Raw genomic sequence first — 26,300 nt, 5'->3', positions numbered from 1 at the left:
GCCTGGAGCCTGCTTCAGATTCTGTGTCTCCCTCTCTCTCTGCCCCTCCCCCGCTTGTGCTCTGTCTCTCTCTGTCATAAAAAATTTTTTAAAAACACACAATGAAAAAAACCAGTGACATTCTGGCTATGAACTGCTCTGACCGGGGGCTTCTGTGGCTGCTAGGTAATCTGTGCGATTTCCTGACAATTACAGGATAGGCTCCCTAGCAAAGCCGGAATGGGTGAGATGACGTTGTAACTACAACGATGTGTCCCGGCTCGCTTTACTCATGCTCACGGGAGTCACTCACAGGACGAACCCCGCATTTCCAGCATGAATAAGCACTGAGCTACACTCCGTTTTTCTCAACACTTTCGAAGCAGCAGCAGAAGCATGCACACAAACCGAAAAACACACGAGACTGGTACTGCAACGGTCATCACACCCTTGCCTCACCAGTCCCAGAGACGAGCACGCTCACGGTGAAGACGGGCGCCAGCCACGAAGCAAGGGTGTCTGCAGGGTACCGTCCCCTAGAGGACTCGCCGGGGTGGCCCGTTAGCCTTGCAGTTCATCAGCAAGACGATCAGGAGACGGCACATCTAACCGCACTCACGGTGGCATTAAAATAAAAATGCCAGCTGAACACGTGTGGGGAGAAGTACAAACCGTCACGTAGCCCGGAGGCTGGAATCTGCTGGCCGTGTGTTTGCTCGAAGCAGAATTCACGAGGAACCCCACGAGCAATCCCAAGAAAGCATGGTAGGCATGGGATGGAGCTACGGTCTGCGGCTTCCTGGGTGGCTGACACCGCACCGTGAGGTGGGGGGGGGGGGGGGAGGGCTCTTCGGGGGTCAGGGGCCAGGGCAAGGTGAAGCGCGGTCTGGAACCTAACGGTCGGATCTCAAAGGCGCACAGACGGCCCCGGCACAGTGACAGGATCCCCCACGGACCCGCTCACCCCGCACATGTCTTTCGGTCCCTTTCGGGATCTGGTCTTCTCTCCCAAGTGAGAAGGGGCGAGGGGTCTACCCGGCCCTCACGTCCGGTACCCACTGACCAACCACGCTGCTGGTGGAAACCGGCGATTCCAGTGAAATGAAGGCTCTAGGAATTTCTGGGAGGGGGGTCGGATGTTTTTTCAGAGAGGAAGACTACACCCACGAGACCTATTTAAATCAGTACATCAAAGAATTCATCACACACCAAGCTTAAACTGTGAAGAATACAAGCCCACCGACACGGGTCAGGAAGTGCACTGTTCCGTTCTACTCTGACATTTTTAAATCGCTCTGCTCCCTCTGTGTCCGAGATGTGTCTGGGCCTTTCGGCGGGACTCCGTTTCAACCTGCAAAAACCTATCTTCACATCTGGTGACTGGGCACAAGTCCAGAACCTGCGATCTCGCTAGCAAACAGTGCGGCACGCGACCCGGCGGAAGCAAATACACAGTCAGCCTTCGAGCCCTTTCAACATGCCTGTCGCAGCTCAGGGAATTTTCTAGTCTCACCCACATCTGAGAAAGCAAAGTGATGGGGAAGAACCCTAAGTGGGGAAATCATCGAATTGGGCTTCAAGAACTGTGGCCATGGCGCCACCTAGGACTCTACGTCGTCTGTCATCTCCTTCGTCCATCAGTAACCTGACTTTCAGCTCCTCTGGATGATCAACCTCTTTCCTTCTGACCGCACAGAGGTCTGTGACTCTGTGTACCCAGCTCAGGGTTCTCTGGTAGAACCACCGAGTTTTCGTCATTATTGCTCTCAACCCAGCAACCCTCAGGCAGCGTGAGGCCAGGAGCGTCTGGCACGTCACCTTCTCTTTCCGTTTAATCAGGGGAGTTAAGCAAGTTTGAAGGGTGGCCTCATGACGGCCTACGAGCACTACGCAAATATCTCAGAAGTGGGTTTTGATCCCCAAGTCCTTCCTCTTCCACGTGCCACTTGGGCTGTGGCTGCTGCGCTTTGCTCCCGGGCCGTTCCTGCTCTAACAGCGTGAAGTCTCTCCGCTGCTCCAAGAGGAAAGACTTCCACAAACCCAGAGACAGGCAAGTTGCCGGGAGAGCGTACTGACATTCACTCCACTCAAGGGCTCCAGTCCCGTGTTCAGTAGGATGCAAACGATTCAGTTCAAAGGCAGCAGGGACCTTGAGCGCAAAAACGAAATCTCTTTAAGAATCCACTAACAGCTACCCTACAACCAAGCAATTGCACTACTAGGTTTTTATCCAAGGGATGCAGGAGTGCTGTTTCAAAGAGACACATGCACCCCCATGTTTATGGCAGTACTATCGACAATAGCCAAAGTATGGAAAGAGCCCAAATGTCCATCGACGGATGAATGGATAAAGAAGATGTGGTATATCATACAATGGAGTATTACTCGGCAATCAGAAAGAATGAGATCTTGCCATTTGCAACTGCGTGGATGGAACTGGAGAGTATTATGCTAAGCGAAATTAGCCAGAGAAAGACAAAAATCATATGACTTCACTCCTATGAGGACTTTAAGAGACAAAACAGATGAACATAAGGGAAGGGAAACAAAAATACCATAAAAACAGGGAGGGGGACAAAACAGGAGAGACTCATAAATATGGAGAACAAACAGAGAGTTACGGGAGGGGTGATGGGAGGGGGGAAATGGGCTAAATGGGGGAGGGGCACCAAGGAATCTCCTCCTGAAATCACTGTTGCACTATATGCTAACTAACTTGCATGTAAATTAAAAAATAAATTACTAAAAAGAAAAAAAAAAAAAGAGTCCACTAACTAACTCCAACCCTCCAACCTGAGTAAGAGCCTCTTGCTAAGCCAGGGAACTTTTCACTGCTGCGTCTCTCCGGCCAATCCTGGAAGACGAACCGAGCTGCAAAACTCTCTCCCTTTACAAAGCAGAGAGCAGGTGGGCTGTAGGCACCGTGGCGGCTTGGCCAATCTTTCCACCCACACCTCATCACACACGCACCAAATCCCTCTTAAGTCAGATACACGAACTTTCCACTGATCTCACGGATGTGCTGCCTGACTCACAGATGGCCTCCGGACTCCTAGAACACGACTGCCACACCAATACGGTGACAGGAAGAGCAGTCACGTGAAAGCTTTGCTGCATCTTCCGTGGGGAGGCTGAGCGGGTATAGGAAGTCACTGAGGCTGCAGAGTTCACACGTTTGCGTGTACACGAGGCTGGGGGTGCTGCCTGTACCTTAAGGCACTAGGAAATCTATTAAGAGACCACAATATCAAGAGTAGGATGAGAAAACAGAGTTAATTAAACTGCCCAAGATCAAAAGCTCCAAACAAGTTTTTACGGTAGAACAGCTCACGGAGGCAGAAAGGCCCCGGGCTGGTCCCAGCAGCGGGGGTGGGGGTGAGGGGGTGAGTACAGGGCTGGAGAGGGGGGCGGGTAACAGGGCTCTTGCTGTGCCCGCTCTGGAGCGTTTCTGCCCTCGGTGCATGCCACGGGCCCTCCCCAGAGGCCACAGTTCATACTTCCTAAGACTCCAGCCTCCTAAATCCTGACCAGGACCCCTTTTCTGTTTCTTGTCTGTCTGCTATTAGAAATCCAATTTCTCTATTCATCCTCTTTCCAAGTCTCACATGTCAGCAAGTCTCGGTTAACCCCACCACCAAAACCAATCAATAAATAAAAGTTAATTAAAAAAACAACAAAACAAAACAATGGCTTACTACTGTGCCTACGAACCGGACTGCAAGATTTATGTACGTGGCCTCGTTTATTCCTGCGACTCTCATGAGACAGGGACTGGGTTTTCACAGATAAAGAAACTTGCCCCAAATCACACAGCGGGTTAATTCAGTACGGCCGAGATGCAAACACAGGCTTATCTGACTCCTGAACCCCTGTAAAATACTCCTCCGGGGAACGGAGCAAATGAGATCTTGCTGGGCTGCTAATAAAGTGTAGACGCTGTAAACGTGTGCACATTCCAGAACACATGAACTCTCCCAGGCCCTTTCCTAAACAGACCCTTAACGCTCCCTCTGACAGAGCTAGAGCAAAGATCAGGATTCAAATTTCAGAAACACATACTGAAGAGTGAACAAGCAGGGGCTTTCAACCTCAGCACTGATGACATGCGGACTGGACCTTTAATCCTGGGCGAGGGGCTCCTCCCACGCAGGCAGCCGCTAGCAGCGTCCCGGGCTTCTGCACACTGAACGTGCACAGCACACTCCTCCCCACCAGCCCGGGAAACCACTGCGTTCAGCTGAGTGCCTCAGATCGCATCACTGTTAGTTAGATCAGACTGATACCAAGAAAGAGCGCTTCTAACTTCTAGTTTCATGGAGATTTCTAGGATACCAGACGACAGCTCCTTAAGAGAAAACACCTGCTGGACTGGATAAAACATACACAACTGAGAACGTGCGTGACCCCCTGTGTTTCACTTTACAGGACGCAACGACCATCTTTCAGCCTCTGCGCGAAGGTACGCGTCCCCAGCATCTTCAACCTCTGTTCAAAGTTTCCAGACCCGTGGCCAAACTGGATTACCCCATTCTGGGCACACACTGAAACACAGACCGAGAAACATACACAGCCTTGCCCAAAGTGGTGAAGGCAGGATCAACAGAGGACTAGCGTCTCACACATAAAATTTACATCAGGCTTGGTTTTTAAGCACTTCACGTGGATTATCTAATTTAATCCTTGGACATCTTTGACAACCATATAAAGTAGGTATTACTGACCGCGTTTTATGAATGAAGAGAGACGCCCAGAACAGTCAAGTAACTTGCCCGAAGTCAAGCCAGAGTCCCTGCTCTGTTTTTTAAGTTTGTCCACTCATTTTGAGAGGGAGAGAGAGAAAGAAAGAGGGAGGGAGGGGCAGAGAGAAAGGGAGAGAGAATTCCAAGCAAGATCCATGTTGTCAGCGCAGAGCCCAACTCGGGCTCGAGCCCATGAACTCTGAGATCATGACCTGAGCCAAAACCAAGAGTCGAAAGCTCAACGGACTGAGCCCCCCAGGCGCCCCCGAGTCCCCGTTCTTTACCACCATCTCCAGTGCTCCAGAGAACTCAGGGACCGTCGCCTCCTTGGTTCTAAATACTCCACCTCCGCCAGTGCGTGAGGTCTTTCCTCCAACTGTTATCAAGGGCCCCACACCGCTGGCACCTTGCGCGAGGCTGACGTCACCCTCCCGACCATCCCCCTTTGGGACAAGACACAAACCCACTTGTCCCACCTACATCTGTCCCACCTTGAGCAAAGAACACAGAGCACTTTGTTAACTGTCTGGCTGAGGCCGACCTGTCATCGCCTACGGCAATGCTGACATACCTGTCCGGTCACCACCAAAAAGGAAATGGGGTCAGATGGAAAGGAGTGACGCTGGATACCGAACGTCGCCACTCTTTCTAAATCGATCCCTACCCGTCTTTTCAAGACTGTCATTTATAGTTCTGCTAGATGATGCCAACGTAAGCCCTGAGTGTCAAGTTTCCAGAACTGACCATCCCCCCCACCCCCAGTTTTGAAAGCCAAGCTGCCCGGCACACTTCCTCCTCTCCATGATTTTCGCAAGATAACCCCCCAGGGGTGTTATCATCACACCGGCATGTGCTTTCAACATCCTCCAGAACTCAAGTCACTTAGTGCGGCGAGGATTTAGACAGGTTTCGGGAGGAGGCTACGGCATTGGCATCTTGCCGCGGAAGGCAGGTGGGCGTTCTGTGTCAACAGACGGTGACGACGACAAGGTGGGGGTGTGAGCGGTACCCGGTTCTGGCATAGATACTGCAGCTCACGGCCTCGTTCTCTTTCATCGGGACATCCCAAGAGACGACCCAGCAGATGGACCCTCCTGCTGTCGGCCGCCCCTGGTGAGACACACGGAGACTTCGTCACCTTCACCTGACAAGAAAAGTCGTAGCGCGTGGAGCGTGACGTTCGCGACCTCACCGTTCCTAACAGACAGGTGCGACGCTAACCTGTGTGCTGAAAACAAATTTAAAAACGTGTCACATCACGGAGAAACTACTGCGGGTGCACGCTCACACGCAGAGAATGCCACGGACCAGGCGGCTTGATTCGACAACGACAGAACTCCTGAGCTGCCCTTGCCCTTGGGTGAATGAGGAAGGAGCAGGAAGAATCTGCAAGTCCACAATGAAAAGGGCTTCAAAGAAAAAAAAAAAAAAAAACAGTAGAAAGTCACCCTAAATCAGTAACTATGAGGTGGTCACATGCGCTAACAGGTTCATCGAGAACAGGGCTTTGCTTAGTTAATATTTGAAGACCATGGGCTCCCAGAGTAAATGCGTTATTCCTTGAACTTCGGCATTTTGGCACGGGGGCAACAAGGAGCGTTTAAAATCTCACACACACACACACACACACACACACACACACAAACACACACACACACACATCTGCTCTGAATGAAGAAACTCCTGTGGATTATTTCACATGGAAAAATGACCAAATCTTAAACGCCACCTTCGAGTGTAAACCCAGCTCACCGGCTGTGAAATCTGGAGATGATGTCACCTTGCCAAAGCTGCTTCTTCAACTATAAAACAAACAATACCTCTATCCCTCGGCAATAATGTAAACGTTAAATGAGGTATGGGCATAAAGCATCTCACTGCCTGATAATAGCAGGTCCTTAAATGCCCGGCCCTGTCACAATTATTAGGCAAAGCTCAAATCAAAATCGAATTTAAGGGCGCCTGGATGGCTCAATCGGTTAAGTGTCCGACTCTTTTTTTTTTTTTTTTGATGTTTATTTATTTTTGAGACAGAGAGAGACAGAGCACGAACCGGGGAGGGTCAGAGGGAGGGAGACACAGAATCCAAAGCAGGCTCCAGGCTCCGAGCTGTCAGCACAGAGCCCGACGCGGGGCTCGAACCCACGGACTGTGAGATCATGACCTGAGCCAAAGTCGGATGCTTAACCGACTGAGCCACCCAAGCGCCCCTAAGTGTCCAACTCTTGATCTCAGGGTTCCTGACTTCAAGCCCTGAGTGGGGCTTCTCTCTCTCTCTCTCTCTCTCTCTGCCCCTTCCCCACATTCTCTCTCTCTCTCTCTCTCTCTCTCTCAAAATAAATAAACTTGAAAAAGGAAACTTAAAAAAATCTAAGTTTATTTCATCCCTTTAGATTTTAGACACTGGAGAGATTTACCAAAATATTTTCCCCTTGTCACCGCCCGTGGGGGGAGTTTTCCAACTACCCCAGGGCACTTCACGCCATTTCTTTCGATATCACAGGCTGGTCCTCAAAAGAACCAGGATTCCGTGTTGTCACATCTCACACAGAGGCACTTGATGAGTTAAAGTCAGAGCGACAGAGCAACAAGCCTGTGAGCTTGGACACAGCGCTACCCGGAGGTCAAGGTGTAACTAATTAAAAATTCCACCCAATTAATTTAATTACTACATGTGGATTTCTTTCTAGAGAGGTTTCCTTCCCAGAGCTACGAAGTCAGCTGCAAAGAGCCGTTCTGCCACAGGGCCTGTCGGCTTGCAGTCGTCTCTGTCTCCGCGAATGAAGGAGAAGGGCACCACTCACAGCTTCGCCATTCACGTTCGCAACTTCGGGGTTCAGTTTACAACCTTCCCGCCACCCGCTCCGCTACCAGGACGCCCTCGGCCCGCCTTGCCCGGACGGTCCGTGTTTCTGACGGCGACACACGTCTGTGGCACTGTGTGCGTCCTCAGCCAACCAGAATAATCACGAGATTCGGCTTCTCCTGTCCCGGACACCTCCCCACCCCCTCGCAAAAACATACTTCACGTACAGCACACAAACAAATCTCGGTGCACTAGCGGACTCGTATTCGACACAGGAATATGTTTAAGGAAGTTCCACGATTTTATTTCTACGTACAGTTTCAAGGGAGAAGGCAACAGGGTAGAGAGGGGACTGGCCGGAGACCTCAGGTCTCCGGGCTGTCACTTCGGTGTGACTTGGCCGCCGCGCAGAGCAAGCACCCACGGGGCCGGGGGCGCCAGGCCGGGCATTCTGCGGGGACTTCTATGCACCAGTCACCCGAGCACTTGCTGGCCACAACGCTCAGGGCGCGTGGCGGTGGAGTAAACACGCGGAGCACGTGCTGCCCTGGCCCCGGCTCCCCGCCAGCACGGGAGCTCGCCGGGGACGTTCGGCAGGCACGGGCGCCGGACCTTGAGGGTGGACTCCCCCAAACCCAGGAACCTGGCCGTCCGCGCAAGCCCGCCCGCCCGAAAGGCTGCCCCGGGAACCCACGACGCCCCCAAGCGGAGCCGGGCCCCGCGCACGTGCGGCGCGTCCCCGCACGCCGCCTCCCGCACCCGGGCCCGCCCGCACCCGGGCCCGCCGTCTCCGCCAGCGCGGCGCGCGGCGCGCACCGCGCACAGCACCCGATCCGAGCCACGCGTCCCCGAAGGCGCACGCTTACGTCTCCGGTCCCCGGGGGCGGTCTCGGGACGGTTCCTGGGGCGCCGAGTGAGCGCGCGCGCGCGCGGCCCCGGCGGGGAGGGGGACGGAGGGGGGCGCCCCGGGCCCTGCGCCTCGCCCCGCGGCCTGGCCGGCCGGCGCGCGCCGACCCCGACACGGACACCCGCGCGGGGCTCCGGGGCGCGGGCAGCTGGCGCGCCGACTGCCGCTCCCGAGGCTCCGGCGCGGAGGCCGCGGGCGTGGCCGGGCGGCGGAGGGTTTTTGGAATGCAGGGTGTGGCCCTCTAACACAGCAAAAAAGAAATGAGTCAGCCCGGGCAGTCCTAACCAATAAGCGTGTTCACTGGCGGCTAAGGCGGAACTTTCCTTTCTTGATTTATATCGGGCTTCGGGGCCGTTTTACAGCCTTTAAAACAAAAAAACAAAAAAAAAATCTTTTTTTTTTTTTTTTCTAACTTCAGCCTCTAACAACTTCAAGGAAATGGTGGATGGCTCTTCAGAAACTCTTTCCAAACAAGAATTAATCTTGTTATGAAATACTTGAGCAGTGGATGTACGCTGATTTCCACTCCTTCAGGGAAAAGTTCTCGAGTTAGGCGGTGATTCTGGATGTAATGAGCATGGGATCTGGGATCACGGCAGATTCAGACCTGACCTCTGACACGAATGACCTTGGGCAAGTTAATTATCTGCAGAGAAGGGGGACCAAACACCCGCCTGACACGGCTTGTGGGACAGCTCGCATGTCATAATACATGGACAGCGTTTTTGGCACAGTGCTGGACATACAGCAGGCACTCACCGGTGCTGTCTTGTCCCTCTAAGCTCTGAGTCAGAATCACCAAAACTATGGACCAAGTAGCCTTTAAAAAAAAAGTCTTTTCAATGTTAAAATATCCAAATAATTTCAGAGCTGAAATAGTACTCTGGTGTTGTATGGTCTGAGTCCCTTATTTGAGTGATTAAAAAAAAAAAATTAAAGAGGAGTGCCTGGGTGGCTCAGTCTCCGCTCAGGTCATGATCTCAGGGTTTGGTTGGTGGGATGGAGTCCCAGGTGGGGCTGATTGGAGCCTGCTTGGGATTCTCTCTCTCTCTCTCTCTCTCTCTCTCTGCCCCTCCCCTGCTCCCCTGCTCCCCTGCTCACACGTGTTCTCTCTCTCTCTCTCTCAAAATAAACATTTTTTTTAATTAAAGAAACTTTTGATTTAGGATCCTTGGATTTGGTGTTATACAATAGGAGCTTTACTACCAAAAAAAAAAAAAAAAGGCTTAAAATGGAAATGATTTCATTGACGCCACAGTAAATCAACTGTTAAAAAAGTAAGAATGATTTTCAAATACTCATTCCATCTGGGTTACTGGAGTAAAAATACTTAAAGGAAACTTTAGGTAACTGGGAATTGGCAAATCACAGAAGCCTCCAGAACCACCAGGTTCTGTGGACCAGTAAAGAAAGGAGTTGATGGTTAGTGGGAGTAGAGAGTTTTAACAGAGTAAGAATTTTTTTTTAAGTTACAAAGTAAATCTTCTTGGCTTTGGAGAAGATCTAAGTTTAACTTTCGCATATTTGTTCAGAACCAGTCATTCTATAGGCCAAAATTTCTTCAAAATACTCATCAGCAAAGATGAGATCTAGAGTGAGATCAAAGGCCCTTTCTAAACTGGGATTTTCTGCAAACCAGCATGCAAGAGTGAAAGAACAGGGCACCAGGAACCCAGAGCTGCAGCTCTAATCCCAGCTCTGCCCATGAGTGACCAGGAAGCCAGCCCTAAGCAAACTGCTTCATCATCTCTCTTAAGGTCTCTAAGAATTCCTCCACCTGACAGACCAACGTTATGGTCAAAAAGGGCAAGGTAAGCCTATGACCTCACACTGATGCTTAGTAACAGGCATAAATTCGCCCAGTCTAGATGATGAAGCTGAAAATCTCTGTTGACTCTCACATAAAAGTAATCTTATCATCCTGGATGCTTTAAGTTAAATTCTGGAGTCATCTGAGCCCTGCCCCTTTCCAGAGAATTCAGTATCAACAGGTATGATGAGGGCCTCCTATGTGGGCTTCACATATCTGTACCGTTTTCCCCCATTCCCAGCTCATGCACTCATCCCCCTATGCCAGGTCACCAAGGCTGGGTGTCCCTTGAATGCTGTTCCAGCGGCCAGGTCCCTCCCTCTGTGCTCCTGATGCATCATCGCCAGCACCTGATAAATGTGAAAGTCCAGCATGCCACCATGTCATAAACCTTCCCTCTCTCTACCAATTAAACAACCTGGTTTTATAGCAGAGATCAAAAGGAAAATATTTGCTTTATAGGCAACTTTCCTCAAACAGTCACACAAATTAATACGTATTTTTAAGCACAGTGATTTTCTGTTTACAAAACTATTATAACCAGTTATACTGGCCAAACTGATAATATGTTGGCTGTTACACCATGAATAGCTCTTTTATATCACAAGGACACACACACACACACAAAACCTACAGGTATGCGAGCAACTCCGTCAACAACACCTACAGTCTCGAAAATGCAATTGTCCGTGTGTGTAGACATACACAGATACAGTGAAGTACATGAAAGAGGAAGGGAAAGTAGCTGTACAGGAAAGAGAGAGACAATTAAGTTTGCTTCTGTTGCCTAGGATCCAGTCAAACTTAAAATTCATAGCCTGGGTGCTCTGTCTAGGAAGCAAAGCTTAAAAATATGTTCACATGCAACCATAACTCAAGGCACTTAAAAGACGGTTACAGTGACCTTTATGCTTGGGGAATGAGGACACAGTTGCCAATGCTGTTGGAATGTTCTCACCGTAGAAAAAGGATAACTGTTTCTAGGAGGTCTTTTTTCCCTAAAATTATTATGCAAAGTACAGACTATCATTGCACAGTTCAAAAAAAGTGACCATGAGCCCATGGGGCCCAGGCCACGGTGTCAGTCGTTCCAAAGCTGGCCTCCAACTGTCTAACAGCCATCTTCCACCTTGAAAACCCTCAGTCAAATAACCCAACTGGTCTCCTTGTTCCCTCGAAGCAGCAGGAACAGTACATACAGGCTCCGGGGCTGATGACCTTCAACTCGCCCTTCATACTAGTTGTCACCTTCTAGACACTTCCATTTCCTGGAACCCTCCTCACGGGGTCAAGCCTTAGACAACTCTCCTTTCCTCCAAATGCCTACTGACCTTATTCTTTATAACTCCATCCCGAAATGGACTTCCAGAACTGTGGCATCTTCCTTCTTCCTGAGACCCCTGACCTTTCTCTCCCCCCAGATGACAAAAGTCCATCGGAGGAAGAGATCGTGTTTCAAAGACCAGGATGTAACAGATTCTGAAGAAACAGCTGTCATTGAGATACATGGTGTTTCAGTTCTACAACGGCCGCAAAGGAGAAAGGAAAACTTTCCTTCTGACTGCTGCCCCCTTGAGAGTAAGCAACCATTGATGGCTGTTCAGACCAGTTGGCAAGCAGACCTCAAGTGGCAGGCGCGTTTCTCTGCTCTTTATGACATGCCCCAACGATACAGAGCGCCACTGCCGAGAGAGAGCGAACCGGATGCTTCCTAAAGGGAAGTACAGTTTACAAGAGTGTCATCACATAAAGTCTCAGTTCCTCCAGCACTGGCCCACTGAAGGAAACAGAGGCACTAAGTCATTTCACCTTCCGTTGCTGGAAAGGAACACACGTACACACATCTGCCAATCTTGCCAAAGTACCAATTGCTCCTTAAAGACAAACATCTCTCGCAATGTACACGGTGCAGCCACGAGCCTCCACTGGGTCACCTGCAGGTGCTCGCAACTGTAAGTGGTAGCAAAGGGCAGTGCTTCGAGGCAACTCCCAACTACTAGAATCATCACGTGAATTTCTGTGTTTATTTGGTTTAAAATCTACACGTCATAAGATGCGTGCGTTAGAGCAAACTCCGGTCAAGAGTCGTTAATCCTCTTTCTCTCTTTTTCACAAAGTTTTTATTTTAATCATCGGGTATTCATCACAACAAGCGTACTCCTTAATCCCCATCGCCTTTTTCATCCATCTCCCCCCACCTCCCTTCTGGTGATCATCAGTGTGTTCTAAGAGTCATTCTCTCTCTCTCTCTCTCTCTCTCTCTCTCTCTCTCTCTCTCACATACACACACACACACACACACAGTCACTAGCACCCTTTGATTTTGCTAATACATTTCTGCTTTTATGAACTGGGAATCAACACCACCATTGTTCTCAAAAAGGTATGTCCTCAATCAGCTGTCCTACTATGTAATTATATTTATTAGAATTGCCATGACAAAGACACAACTTCTTCAGTATTCCAAGTCTAAACAACCCCATAAGTTAGTCAGCATTCTTTAACTTGCAGGTAACAGAAATGGCACGTGGAGCATCATGGGTAAGAGCGAGGGGCGCTGCGTGGACTCTAAGTAGCCCAGCAACAGGAAAGCCACAGGGCAGCTGGGCTTGAGGACGTACGCGAAATGGCTCCAGCAGGGCAAAATGGCATCTCTGCTCCTACAGGCGGTTCCAGTCTCCCTTCCTGAAACCTGCCTTCTTCCACTTACCTCCCAGCTCTGCCCCTAACAGGGATTATCCCATAGTTGGAATTTTTAAGATTCTCAGGAAAAACACGCCCACCCAGTGGTCAAGGTCCCAATTTTGGCCGGTCTACGCTGGAACTACATCGTTGGCTCAGCAGGAAGAGTTGTAAGTTCTGCAGAAGGTGAGTTTCCTTCTCACGAGTAGAAAGGAGGGCTCATCTGTCTGCCCAAAAAAACACCACCACCTGTCAAGACATTCCATTTTATGTCTGAGCAAGAGGTTATCGAAACAGTCAGTCCTCAACCTGGTAATAAATTACATTCTAAAAGTTCACTTCTAAGGTCTGGAGTCAATGAACCCTTAGGTGGTACCTGAAATGCATTTCACTAGAGATAAAATGTAGACATTGGCTTCTCTGGCCAGTCTTTAAAAGCCTATTTAACTTATGATGGATCCAAGTACAGTGTTAATAATATTTCTGATACTGTACTCAAACGTCATTCTTCACACTGTTCCTACAGGAAAATGTACTTGAAATTCCACCTGGAACAAGAACAATACGCTCAATTTAATTCATGTGCTGAGCATCCAGTCATGACAGTGGCTCCTACTGTACAGATGTTACTTCCCATTTAAAGTGCACACAACACAGCAAGGCAGGTGTTAACAGCCGTACTGAGCCCACAAGGAAACTGGGCGTCAAGAAGGTTTTGATGCCCAAGGTCAACGGCTAAGATGAGTCAGAGCTGGCTTCAAAGCCATGTATATTTGACCCCCAAGCTGGGGCTGTCATGTCTGATCTCCATAGCTGACAAACAGGCGTGGGCTTACAGTTGAGGAGACGGAGAGCTAACGTTTCAGACTCTGTAAATATTTAGATTCTCCTGCAAAAAAACGAAGGGACTAGTGGCCAGTCCCTTTCGATAACCAGACATTAACTTTCTATATCCTTCCCAACAGAGGATACTTCTCTGTGTTAGAACAAAAGAAAATATTTCTCTGGGTGAGCCCTCAACTATACTGATTCTTATATTTACATGAAGATCATCGGGAAATCAAAGGTCAACAAATAGTGTCTTGAAAACAAAATTATTTTGCTCTGTTGACTCTTTAAAATGCCCATCTAAGATGTTTTACAAGAAAATTAAAGTTGTTAAAATAACTAACGTCACAGTTATGCCAATATAAACGCAATGGGTGCATTTAACAACATGAACTGTGTTCTACATTTGAAGAAAATTTTTGGTTAGATAGTATCTAATACATACAAGAAAATACCTTCAACATTATTTGTCAGGAAAAATGATATTAAAGTCAACAGTCATGAACCTACCACCCAAACTTAAAAACACACCATTACCAATAAATCACAGCAGTTCCCTGAGTGTTCCTTCTGTCCGACTTGATGACCTTTTCTTCTGCGTATATTGGACAAAAAAAGTTTGAAAGCCGTTGGTCCAAGATGGGACTTGAATAATAAATTAACCATGTGCCTTTTGAAGTCAAAGTGGAGAGGTGGTCAGAAGTAACAAGACAGAAAGTAGCTGAATTCAATCAGAGAGGAAGGGAGTGGCCAAATCATTCACTGTCTTAGCCTGGAAACTACTGGTTGGACAGACCTGTAGGGACTTTCGGTTTCTCTCCACGGTCTGAAGCCACACCTAGTCGCTAGGAACGTGAAGTCAAGTCAGATCTCCTGAACACCTGTCAGACTGTCAGACACGGGATCTGAAATAAGACAGTTCAACTCTGAATTGTCCCGAACGGAGGTAAGGTATTTACGAAGTCCACGCAGAGCCTTAACACGTCACGGAAAAAAGAATCAGTAACTTCAAGGGGAGAAAAAAATCAACAAAAACAGTCAACAATTTACTGAGAGTTCAATTTTGTTGTAATAAATTAATTAAATGTTAAGCAATTTATATGACGAGGAAAAATTTAAGATAATGTCCTGTGTGGTGTTAAGCCGCTTGCAACACGTGTCAAAAGAAAGGACACAGACACTAATCTAGTGGATGAGCTGGTACAAATGGTGTCAGCACAAATGCAAGTGGGGAGTAAGGAAATCTAGCATTCGGCACAAACTACACAGTGCAGTAAACACGGGTTGAGGAGGAGGAGAGAAGGGGGAAGATGAGCTTAGGTGGCGGAGAGCAAAGCCACTCCAAGGGTGTCATGAGGATGGTAACAGAGCAGGTTCCCCTCCGAGCACGGCCTGCCAGTGACCACGTGACACTGTCTCTAGGACCCAGCCGCCTGCCTTGTTTTACCACTTCCGGATACGCGGCGCCCAGCTCAAAGATTCCTGAGGCTGGGGGCCGGGACTGGACGTCCAGCCCTTGACCCGGGATATGTCCGACAAGTGTCTGAAGAAGGAAATGAGGGGCAAGGGGGGCCGCCCCAAATACCTAGTTGAATGCCTTACTGAAGGGGTAACGTGTGATGAAGGTTCACCTCGACAGTGCAGGGGACAGACTGCAACACGACAGCGGGAACGCATCGGTTCGGGCTAAATTACGCCGCGGCATCACAGAGCACCAACGACAGAGAAAGGCTGTCTCTGTCTAATTTCTGGCTCCTGTTTGGTTCCTTGGAACTGAGCTGTGGCTACCCATGTGCTCCTCCCCGGACGGAGGGGGAAGGAGCACCCCTCCCTGGGACGTGCAGGCCTCGCGGCGGGGACAGGAGCGACGCGGCAGGCCTCTCTGCTGCTGGGAAATGGCATGTGTCGTCACTAGTCACACTTTTTCGGCCAAAATAAGTCCTCCGGCCAAGATGGCCATGGGGGTCAACCCCCCCTGGGGTGGGAAAGCAGAACCCTCCCCCCTCCCCCCTCCCCCCTCCCAAAGGGAAGGAAGGTGGCCGGAAAGCTCTGGCAATAGCAGTAACACAATCTCCCAGGAAGGGAAGGGAAAATGGCTCAGGAAGTGCTTTCTTCCCATTGGTGACGACGAAAGAAGCTGTCCCTCCATGTCACCTGTCAGGGATCGTCTTACTAGGGCCTCACGACCCTCCCGCCCCAAGCCCTCAGCTCCAACATCAAGTCCGGGGATGCCCCCGCCAAGCCAGCCTCCGAGGCCTCTGTTTTACCTGCAAAATGGGGGGAATCCTGCACTCTCCCTGAGAAGGGGTTTGAGACGTGCTTCAGTAAAACCGTGCATTTAAAACACAAGCAGGGGCACCGGAGTGCTCAGTCGATTAAGTGTCTGACTCGTGGTTTCGGCTCAGGTCATGATCTTGCGGTTTCGTGGGTTTCAGCCCCACGCCAGGGTTTTGCACTGGCGACAAGGAGCCCCCTTGGGATTCTCTCCCCCTCTCTGCCCCTCCCCCACGTGCACTCTCTCAAAATAAATACATGAACTTAAAAAAACAAGTAAAACACACAAGCGCATAAAAGCACCTAGTAAATATAAGATAGTATTATTATTAAATTATGATACTTCTCTCCTAATCTGTATCTTTCCCAAAGCATCTTTAAATTTTTACTCAGTTTGTTAAAAAGTGTATAAAGCACAAGTATTAATGATGTTTCCTTTGCTTTTCAAACCTGCCGGCTCCTCTGCTCTCAGTTTTTTCTACACGTGCGCGCACACACACACACACACACACACACACACAAAAACGCACACACACATATACACAAACACACACACACACTCTCACGCACACACACAAACATACACACAAAAACAGACTCACACACACACATATACACAAACACACACATACACTCACACACACTCTCACGCACACACATACACATACACACACACATACTATCTCTTCCCAATCTCCATTACTTGTTCACTCCCCGACTGGCCGGTTGCTTAAGGCTCTCCAGAAGTTTTGGAAAGAAGAACTATTAATTATCTATCATCTATAACTAATATCTAATTACCCGTGATCCATAACAATTAACTAGTTAATTCTTCCCACAATAAGGGAAATTAAGGAAAACTGAAGACACTCAGAATGTTCATTGGAAGTAGGAGCTAGATTCCAATACGGCTCCCAACAGACAAGAGTAAAGGACAAGGGTGTGACCTGGAAGGCCCCGTCTCTCTCAACATGCGGATCCACTTGCCTTGCCCCAGAATGACACCTTCCTCCCCCACCTCTGCCTCACACTGCTCCTTCCAGCTACAGTGCTAAGCACTGCCCAACTCTGTTCCAAGTTCCTGCGCGTGTAACTGGGCAAGTGCACCACAACGCATGCTCAAAGAGGTCCGTCACAGCCGGCTTTACCAGAATGGAAAGTTGAGCACGACCAAAATGCCCACCACTGGGGGACTGGGTATACACATCACAGACCACATAACACGTGAAGTGCCGTATGACAACAACAAACACGACGTAAGTGTGTGTTTATTAACGGTGGCATGCTTTCAGTACACTGTCAATCAACTCAGGTGTTAAAACGATATTTAAAACAAATAATCTGTTTTAGGAAGGAAAAAAGGATGAATCTAATCCAGGCTCAGAAAGAGTATGGCAGAATACCGAAACAAAACAAAACAAAGCAAAAAAACAATGTTACTGATGGTGTCTCTAGGCAGTGATGATATCGATGAATTTTTCCAGCCTGAATAATGTTCACATTTTAAAAGTTCTTTCCAATTAGCACTGGTTAACTTTTAGAATTTTTAAAATAGGTATTTTAACTAAAAGGCATTACTCACGGGGTGTCTGGGTGGCTCAGTCCGTTAGGCGTTGTGGACTCTTGATTTGGGCTCAGGTCATGATCTCACAGTTCGTGAGTTCGAGCCCCATGTTGGCCTCTGCACTGACGATGTAGAGCCTGCTTCGGATTCTCTCTCCCACTCTCTCTCTGCCCCCTGTCCCCAGTGCATGCACATGCGATCTCTCTTTCTCTCTCAAAAGTAAATAAACTTAAGAAAACCAGAAAAAGGCATTACTCACAAAACACCCACTTCAGATGTCATCTGCTCCTAAAACTCTCCCTGGCCTCATCTCTCCTGCCACACAAGTAACTTCTCTCTCCTGTTGAGTTTCCAGAGTAGTTAATATACCTCTAATGACACTGACTGCATTTGTTTTGAAATCACAGCTTTCTATGTTTGCACTTGATCGGTTTTGACGTGGAATGAGCCGTCTTATTTGTACTGGAATCCACCCCCCTAACCCACAAGTCCTAAGTACCGAGCAAACTTCTGAGTGTGGCGACTGGACATCACACAAGGCTGTACCATTTACACATCTGAAGACCACACACCTAACAGCTCCCTCATCAAACACTCATCTACACTGGGGATGTCCAGAAATAGCATCGGGTCCATTCTGGGGGGAAGAAATTATAAATCAGAATATTTTCTGCACGGTGAGGTTTCTCTGTTGGTCATTTTTCCCATGTCTGCTTTCACAGCCACCAAAGACACCCTTATTCAACTTGAGACATGGGGCAATATTTCCTTTTTTAAACCAATTTTAATGTTTATTTATTTACTTTTGAGAGAGAGAGAGAGAGAGAGAGAGAGAGAGAGAGAGAGAGAGCACAAATTGGGGGGGAGGGGCGGGCGGGGGAAGGACAGAGAGAGAATCTGAAGCAGGCTCCAGGCTCTGAGCTGTCAGCATAGAGCCCGACGTGGGGCTCGAACTCATGAACTGTGAGATCATGACCTGAGCCCAACTCAGACGTTTAACCAGCTGAGCCGCTCGGGTGCCCCATGACGTGGGTTAATATTTCTTATCCAGAGGCAAAGGTCTCCAATTTCTATCCATCAGTTTCTGCTTGAAATGGACAAGAATTACTTTAGCAATAATCCAAGCCCGTCCTTGACTCAGTAGGAACTATAAATATCTATTGTTTTAGGAGGAAATAAGAGAACTAAGTGTTTTAAGATTACGTAAATCTGTTTCAGGGAACCGACAGAAACGAATGTTTTGAAATATGCAAGGCATTTTTTTTTTTTAAGGTTCAACGAAGAATGTGTTTTGAGAGCTAGGTGGGTGAGATTTAAAAAAAACAACCACCGCAATCTTAGCTGTTCCTTAGCAATCTCAGGCTCCAACTGTTTCCTTCTCAAGGGCGAGCTAGAACACTAAACAAACTGCTTCTGGAAGAAACTCTGAGCAATCTGGTCCAGTTTCCGTTCGGCCCTCCATTCTCCTCCCCAAGATTTTCATCAAGCCTGTGGGAACCTGAAACCGCCCAGATACCGTCTCGTTTTGTTTCTCTCCCTCTGCAGACAACTCACTTTCATTAAAGCTTCCTTTCTGAACCAAAGCAAACCTACGTGCCACCGTGAGTGAGGAGGACCCCCGCCTGCTCATCCCCGATGAGAGGCGGACTCAGGGGAGCACAGCAAAGGGACAGAAGAGACTCGAGACTGACTCAACCACAAGCACGGTCACCGCGCAGCCAGAAGAGACGAGGGGTCCCGCGCCAGTTACAAAGCCGAGGCCGCGCCCGGAGGACTCCAGTCACATGCCTAAGAACAGAGGTGGACGTTCGAAACCCGTCTCAGGACTGGTCTTCAACCCCAGAAGGCATGGGCGCAGGACGGCCTTGAGGTTCCAAAGCAAACCGTGCTTTTATCCACCAAATCAAACTCTTACCACCAGAGCTGAGACAGGCACCTGAAGAACTGTGGCTGAAACACAGCTTCACAGGAAACGTGCCGCCCGTGGTGCTGTTCACACCGGTCCGCCGAGGGCAGACGGTCATGCTCTCGGGGTTTTTGGCAAGCCCGTGGGGAAACACAGCCATCGCCAGAACTCGGATTGTACAAACATACAACTCAAATAAACGAGACTATAGGCAGAGGCAACAAGTGGTCAGAACTCGTCACGGGGGGCTACGCTCAGGGTGTTCTGGGCACTGCGGTACGTGGCCGGGAGCAAAGTGCAGGCTGGGGTGTTCCTGCCCAGCCACACTTCCTGGTCCTCCCACACGTGGGGGAATATTTACGCCACAGAAATCTCCCCCTCCTCCCGTCCTCTCTCCTGGCTGGGCCAAGTCCTAACATCTGCCCGCGTGTCGATTATCGATACGTCCAGTACTAACCCACGGCTGCCCGACAGGAGCAGGAAGTTGAGCTGGCCAACTGGACTCACAATATGGGCTTATCATCTGGAAGCCGTGATACAAATATAAGGAACAAAAGCGATTCCGGCGGACCCTTGAACAGCCCTGGGTCAGGGATGTCAACTTCCCGCACAGTCAGAGCCCCCTGTACTGTGCTTTTGACTCTCCAGAAACGTTAACCACTGGCAGCCCACTGCTGACTGAAGCTTTACTGATAACACACTCAATTAACACACATCTTGTATGTTATGTGTAGTATATACTGTATTTTTACAGCAAAGCAAGCTGGAGGAAATGTTATGGAGAAAATCCTAAGGAAGAGAAAACCCGTTTATTCAAGTACTGTACTGTAAAAGAAAAAAAAAAAAAAAACTGTGGACAAGTGGACCCGGGTGATTCAAAGCCGTGTTGCTCAACGGTTAGCTGTACTTTTACGGTGGCCCTATAATGTCCTAGTCATAGCACAAAGTACTGCCCGCAGCCTTTTGCTTTATGAGCGGGATTATCAAATCCAACACACTGATGAGTCAACTGAGCTCGAGGGGCTGAGTAACCACTAAACAGCACAACAGCAAGAGTCAGGCCTCCGACTGTGTGACTCAGAAATACACAACCTTTTCGCTAGGCAACCCCGTGCACTGACATTATCATCATCATAACGAAACCAAAATCAACCACATTTAACTGTCAGATAACCAGCAACCATTAATGCCACAGATGTGTATAAGAGATGCACCGAGAGGGTGCAGACAAGGAGCTCTATTTTATTCACAGTTGCCAAGTTCAAGTTTCTTCATATTAACCTCCAAAACGTACCCACCAAAAGTTGGTAAGAAATGGGGCCCATGGAACCGAGGGGAACATGAATATCTGTATTTGAGAAGAGCTTATTGAGAAGAGGTTAATATAAAAGGAATCTTCCCTTAATCCCTTAAATACTTAGGCCCTATCTCCCCAACCGCTGTTCCCGACCTAAAATGACACGTTTACCAGAAAGAATAATCGCTCAAATGTGAGCATGAGTTTTTTGAAGGGTTTGGGTATTTCTTTTTTAAACATTTTCTCTTTCAGACTTTTCAGTCATTTGATCGTGCTATGCTTTTGCCATAGTCTCTTGTAGAACATTCACCCGGTAATCGGAAGACTTCCAAGGGGCCAACAAAATTTTACTTACTGATTATTTAAGAAAATTCTTGTCATCTTGGCTTCCTATAAGTTACCAGCTTCTCCCATCATGCCAGTACATTTCCATCACCTGTCGTGAGGAGAAAGGATCTGATGAGGTACATGTCTCAGAAAGACCCATTTCTGGGTTTCTGTGTTCTTTTTCTGTTCTCCGTGACCAAAACATGGAGAAAAATAGCCATCTCTTCCTTTGCCCTCAAAATCAGAAAGGAAGGAGACAATAACAACATAGAGAGAGAGAGACAAACGTAACCCCAAGGGAAAACAAAAAATTTAAAGAACAGTATTTCTACTGCTGGGGCTTGGGGAAGTGAACCCCTAAAATGCCCTCCCGTATGTTCTGGGGAAGAACTTTTAGTCTGTTGCCTGGGAGGAAGCAGATCAGAGTCGTCTCCCTCCCGGCCCCACCCCTCCTGGCACATTCTCACAGTGAGAGACGAATGTGTCTGGGGGGATCCCAGGAAACCCTGGCTCAGCGCTCAGCCGCTGCACTGGGCGGGGCAGCAAGGAGCTCCCTCCGGCCCTCCGCAAGGACAGCAACGGCGGCTGGCTTCTCTCCAGCAGGAGCTGGAGGACTGGGTCAAGGCTGCTGGAGTTGAACTCTGTTTCAGTTTCAGAGAAGGAGGTAATTGAAGCCTGCGAGGTCTCCAACCCTGCTTTACCAGTAATTAAGCGACCATCTGTGTTGATTCCCATTTGGATCCTGGCTCTATTTCTCCAATTGTCTACAATTTACAGAACAGGAAAGATCAATCACGAGGGGATCCAGGCCCCCACCCTCAACAGGACACCACACGGTTGACACCGTGGCTCCAGGTCCCACCGCTTCCTGGCCACGTGACCTTGGGGAAGTCCATTCATCTCTTCCCAGCCCCGATTTCCACTTTTCTGAAAGAGGGTCAAATGCCCCCTAGTATACTGTGTGGTTGAGAACATTCAATTAGAAGAAGGATAAAATCTGCCGAGCCCAGCATGCTTTGATCCGACAAGGGTATTGGCCCAGGACCTGGGACACCCACCGCTCAAGGATCAGATTTGCTAACTTACCCATGTGTACAATTCAAATATTGGAGATTCATGTAAGTCACGGAGCATGTCACATGCTCAACAAAGTGCCTTCCTTCTTCCAAGAGCAAGGCATTCAGAACAATGCTTTACTTTCACTTTTTACATTTCGTAACACTTTAGGGTCCACGTCCCTAAAAGGGACAGGAAGTTCTGCTTTGTTTCCCTTCACAGGGGAGCCCCAAATGAAAACACAACACCTCTGCCAGGCAGAATTCAACTATTGCTTATTTTACACGCAGAACGTAGAGCTTTAAGTGGACAAGACGTACGAACCGGGAACCTGTTTCTCTGAGGCCTCGGTGTTGTCATTCAGGGAGAAGACATGCACGCTAATTATGAAATGGCTCCACGCGGGGAGGCGCCATGAGAGACACTGTCGTCTTGGTCATGGAATAGACGGAAGCCTCAAGTTCTCCAAACCGGAAGGGTGTGCGTGTGCACGTGCGTGCGTGGGTGTGCGCGCATGTGTGTGTGAGACTAAGGGGGGGCATAAAGAAAGGAGAGAACGGACCAAATGCCGCATAAATCCAGAGAGCCTCCTAGTAGCAAAGAAATCTGCCCAGCAGGGAAGGACTGGAGAGTCAAGGTCTTAGAGATTACACCCAGCACTGAGAGGACGGAGTGCCAGGCTTACCGGCTGGCAAGAGCTCTGTATGCGGGTCGCTTGGCACGGAAGACTCTCAAAACCACGGACAGTGGAGAAGGGTCGGATACGGGCTTGACCAACAGGCTCGAACGCCACTCCTGATGTGCGCCCGCAGGGTGCTCTCTGCCGGGCTACCGAATCCTTCCAAGCCTCAGTTTCCAGGCCTGCAAGACAGGGATAACGACACATAGTGTGGTGAGAAGGTACACAGATCAGAGATAACGCATATTCAGTGCCCGTCGGAGCCTATGTCCCCACGACATGACGGCAACGATCGTGTTTACTTACTAATGCAAGTACGGTAGCCTGTTAAATTCACGGCTCCAACTGCAATGATGGCTTAGACCCCTTCAAATCCAGACTCCTTCCCTATGTGAACATTTTGGAGAGAGGTTCAAATCAGACTTTGGACAAGAACATCAAACTTTCCGAAGCTGCTCTGACAGGAGTGTCAAATAAAAACGCCCATCTTAGGGGACAGCCTTCACTCATGTGCACATAGAAAGCCCTCGCTGTGCATTTGTGAGCATTCCTCATATCGGCACCACGTTTCTTTTTTTGACGCTAAATTCTTGAAAGAGGGAATGAATCATTTCCACCGGTGCTAATCCTTCTGGTGTGCAATGCAATGCCAAGTACTCGGTGGGCATCTGCGGGAAAGAAAAGCCACACCGAGGATGGCAGGCGGCCTGTCACCAAGGCTAGCTTCACATTCCGGCCTCACCAACAACAGTATGGATCTGTCAGCTGTGTTTTCCAGGAAAAAGAAAAAGACCCACAAGAGAGGCAACACCAACTTTTTTGTTTAGTTTATTTATTTTGACAGAGAGAAAGAGAGCATGTGAGCATGAGAGGGGGAGGGGCAGAGAGAGAGGGGGAGAGAGAGAGAGAGAATCCCCAGCAGGCCTCTCGATGTCAGCACAGAATCCGGGACAGGGCTCGAACGCACGAACCGCAAGATCATGACGTGAGCTGAAATCAAGAGTCGTACGCTCAACTGACTAGGCCCCCCTGGCACCCCAACACCAACTTTTAAACAGAACTTTCTATGTGAAAAACAGTGCTCCTTGACCCCGCCTACACCACCCTGTTTGGGACTCACCCCGGTGATGCTGACTGCTCGGAATAAGTTGATTACTCTTTTTTTACCCTCAAAACCAGCATACAATGCACACAAGAAAATCTGTCTTGTTACAGGTTAGAGCTGATTTTTTTTTTTTTTCCACAAGACCTGCTGTCCTCACTTCAATGGAAACTATTTTAATAGGTTCATGGCATGAAATTCCTCCTCCAAGTCAGTACTTTACCACCACGGTGGTTATTCGCAAGAATAAGCGACTTCCACTACTGACGTTAACGAACGACCCATCTGGCAGCAGGTGCTGTGCTAAGTCCCGGGGTGGGAGAAGGGGTCGTACGTGCTTGAGGTGAAGTGCGTTTAAAGGAACGCAGTGCAGTGGTAGTTTCACCAGAATACGAGCAATTAACTTAGCTGCCGCACTTAGAATAACCTGGATGTGGGACTCCTGGCTGAGCATGTTGACAGCCCAGCCCTTCTCCATCCTGCTTCTTATACGACGTGAAGATTCCACAGCCGCCGTGCAAACACCTGTCTGAGGAGAACGACTCCTGTTTTGCACAGAGGCTCCGGCCCGCAGGGGCAAGGACAGCACTTGCACGGGCACCGAGGCCGCGCAAGTGGATGAAAGCTCGGGTGCCCCCGAGGCGTGTCGTTTCGGACCCTTCGCCCCTTTTCCCCCAGGGAGCTAGTTCGCTAAGACGGGTCCGAGCTTCCTCGCAGGGCGACAGCGTCCTATGGTCATCAAGAGCATGTGCTTTGCGGACGCACCGTGCAACGAAGCCCCTGGGCGTGCTGCTGAATGGCTGTAAGCCTCGCTTTCCTCGAGAGACTCTGCCAGCAGCAGCACCACAGCTCAGTGCGGTGACACGGGCTCCGAGACAGGGCGCCCGCAAACGCTTTAGTGAAGCCCACGGCAAACAAGGTCTCATTGGATGCTGCCGCTGCTGGAGGAAGTCCACCATCTTTGTCCCGGGGAGGCCAGCAGGGACGGGCAATGTCACCGAAACAAGAGGTGTCCTCGTGAGCTCAAGTATCTCCAGCCACCTTGCCAGGAGGCCAGAAGAGGGCTTGAAGAGACGGTTCATCTGGCAGTCACACGCAGGCCGCTCCGATCGTTACACATACAGATCTTGGGAGCAAAGAGAGAGCGGCAGCCCCCGCAGAGGTCTGTTGGCCAGTGGAAAACCCGGAAACGTTCACACCCAGCACACAGAAACAAAACGGAATCACACGCTCGACACCGCCCAGCTACTAAATGGCAGAGCTGGGGTTCGAACCCAGGCGGCCGGGCTTGGCTCCCCCCGCTTCACCCCGACAGCACACGGCCCCCCCGCGGCGAGGACGAGCAGCGAGACACGGACCGAGAGCAGGCCCGAGAAAGGCAAGAAACGCCCCGAACACGCCTGAAGAGATGATGATACCAGACATCAGTTAACAGAGCCAAAGAGTAAGAGGGCGGAAACGACTAACGATCCTAAATGAGAAACTCAAGCACGGCCACGGCGAGAGACCATAGGAGGACGGCACCGGGAACGTGAACTCACCCTGGGGTTCAGCACGTGCTTGGAGACGGCAGTGACCAGAGACACGAAAGCAGAAAGGACCCCACTCGGGTCCTTGATGTAAAGCACATTATGACCCAGAAACGCCTGCTAGGGAATGTGTCACACGCTCTAAGTGCCAGCCGTCCCGGGAGGCTCACCAGGGACAGCTCCCTGCCCCCCCCCCCCCCCTCTGACCGCACATGTCCTCTCAGCCTGTTCTTGCCACACAGAGGATGTAACGGAACATGCTGACCAAGGAAGCGCGGTCTTACAAATGGTGGTCTGGTCACCCGGTGGCACTGCAAAGGCTATTATTGAACATGCCGAACACGTGCACATTTAAAGCAGCAAGAGGATTTCTTTTTAATGTGTATTTATTTTTGAGAGAGGGAGAGACAGAGCATGAGCGGGGGAGGGGCAGAGAGAGGCGGAGACACAGAATCCGAAGCGGGCTCCAGGCTCTGAGCTGTCAGCTCTCCAGGGCCCCACGCGGGGCTCAAACCCACCACGAGATCATGACCTGAGCCGAAGTCGGACGCTCCACCGACTGAGCCACCCCGGCGCCCCCGGCAGGAGGATTTTGATCACCACAGGCGCTATGCTGAGATCCTACCCCTCGTAAAACAATTTGAACGAAAGAGTGTTTCAAATGTGATGGAACAGACTTCAGCACTTTATGAAACTCATGTTCAGAGATACGAGCTGGAGACTTTCTGTATTAGTGGTTTTGAGAACAGCATAAGAAGTAAAACATCCAAAGTCCCATCTAACTCTTGCTAGTAGGGGCTCCTTAAGAACCAAAT

General features: G+C 49.5%; 1 protein-coding gene across 2 annotated transcripts in view; it reads right to left on the bottom strand.

Annotated features, from left to right (window-relative positions):
- SGMS1 (sphingomyelin synthase 1) overlaps positions 1–15,704 on the bottom strand; it is a 110,500-nt gene extending 94,796 nt beyond the window's left edge. The window contains exon 1 of one of the 2 annotated variants that reach the window (XM_053206822.1): positions 14,289–15,704. The gene's annotated coding sequence lies outside the window, so the exon portion shown is untranslated. Of the gene's footprint in view, positions 1–8,390; positions 8,527–14,288 lie in introns of those variants that run through there. The other variant, XM_027049926.2, reaches the window with a different exon arrangement.
- Positions 15,705–26,300: the final 10,596 nt, after the last annotated feature.

The sequence above is a fragment of the Acinonyx jubatus genome, chromosome D2 (assembly GCF_027475565.1).
Source record: "Acinonyx jubatus isolate Ajub_Pintada_27869175 chromosome D2, VMU_Ajub_asm_v1.0, whole genome shotgun sequence".
NCBI lineage: Eukaryota > Metazoa > Chordata > Mammalia > Carnivora > Felidae > Acinonyx > Acinonyx jubatus.
Note: the sequence above shows the minus strand (reverse complement) of the source record. Positions and strands in the feature narration are given on the sequence as shown.